The sequence below is a fragment of the Austrofundulus limnaeus genome, unplaced genomic scaffold (genome assembly GCF_001266775.1).
Source record: "Austrofundulus limnaeus strain Quisiro unplaced genomic scaffold, Austrofundulus_limnaeus-1.0 Scaffold52, whole genome shotgun sequence".
In the NCBI taxonomy this organism is placed as follows: Eukaryota; Metazoa; Chordata; class Actinopteri; order Cyprinodontiformes; family Rivulidae; genus Austrofundulus; species Austrofundulus limnaeus.
The window spans coordinates 2,173,487-2,175,215 of record NW_013952454.1 but is presented as its reverse complement, the minus strand read 5'-3'; positions in this window follow the sequence as shown (position 1 = coordinate 2,175,215).

The following is a 1,729-nucleotide window of genomic DNA, read 5'->3' as shown; positions in this document are numbered from 1 at the left end:
CTGGAACTGAAAATATGGATGGAGGACAATAGAGCTGCTTCATGGAAGAAGAATCCCGAATTAGCTTGGTGCTAGCGTGAAAGCTAACAAGCTAAACTGAGGTCCTCCATCCATATTTTCAGTTGCAGCTGAGTCATTTTTGTGTTCCCCTCTCTGTCATGTGGATGGAGGACCTCAGTGAGAGGAGAATGTGTAGCGCTGAGCYAATACATACAGTAAATATGGTGATAGCTTTGGCACTAACGTTAAAGCTAACAGGCTAAGCTGAGGTTCTTCTTCCATAAAGCAGCTTCTAGGAGCAGATCATTTTCCGTGACATGCAGTGACTCACCCACGAGTATGTCCCCCCAAAAATAATCTGTTTCCCCACCAGAGGATATCCAGCAAAGCCTGAAAAATACTGAAATCTGTATGAAATTAGAGGTTTTTTATGCTTTTTAAGCTTAAAAATGTGGGGGTTGCATTATACAAAACATGGTAATCCTTCAGTTCCACTTCACTCACCAGATGAGCATTGCTGGTTCTTACCAGGTCCTGTTCTCCATGTGATTTTCTCTTGCCTCCTTGTGTTGCGTCTTGATTGTGTAAGTTTTGCTTTCACGTCAGCTTCTTGATTTGCTTCAAAACTAAAATGTTTTCCCAAGTTCCTTAAGCCAAACTTACTTGGAAGCCGTGACAGAGATATGGCCTTTTATTTTGTTTTATTTTGTGTTGCATTGATGGTGTTTTTCCAGATGTGTAAGATGTCCATGGCAGAGGCACTAATGCACCCCTATATTATTAGAGAGGCAGCCTGAGCAGTGTGTCGATGATCTCTCCTCTTTAGTGCAAAGATTCAGGGTCTTCTAAAAAAAAAAGTTGTTATTTTTTTATTATTATTATTTTTGTTGAGGACCATTTTTCTGAATTATTCCAGTCTTTTTATTTGTTACAGACTGGTGAACCTCTGCCTATCTTCAATCATCTTTAAAAAATATTTTYATACCCAGTCCTCTTACTCACCTGTTGCCGTTTAACTTAATTAGCTGCAAAATGTTCCTCAAGCTATTTTTCTTATAATTTGAAACATTTTTACAGCCAATTGTTTACCCTGTTGCCATCAAGTTCAAAACCTTTTTTCCCTATAAAACTTGTCCATGTTCTCAGTTTAAACATTTGCTATGTTTGCTGTGCTCCATGAATAAAATGTGAGGTTTATGGGATTTGCAAATAATTGCATTCTGATTTTATTTACATTTCACACAGCRTCCCAACTTTCTTTGAATTGGAGATTTTAACTGCAGTGCATTGAGGTAAAAAAATCTTTATGTCTTGGTAAAACACAAAGATCAAAGCAGCACCTCTCTTGGATCTAAAAAGGAAAGAATTTCTTTCAAACTCCTGAACAGCACTTTCATTGTTTACCCCGAGCAAAATGTTGGCACGTCGAATTAATATTCATAGCTCCTGGCCTTTGCCTTCACACCACTGCCAAAGAAAACAAAAACCGCTTTTGATGTTTGGTTGGGTTGAAGTGCAACGTGTTCTTCCTGATCCTTCTCAATGTTTATCTTTTACATCTGCTGTGCATTTGTCTCAGACAGGAACTGGAATTTCACAGGAGCAGCTTATCAGCGTGCACACAACGCATGTAYGTCAGGACCTGCTTTGCTTTATTTTTCATTAAAACACACAGTTTCTTTACTAATTTTAACATGCCAGAATAGGTGACTTTGATTTATAATATATT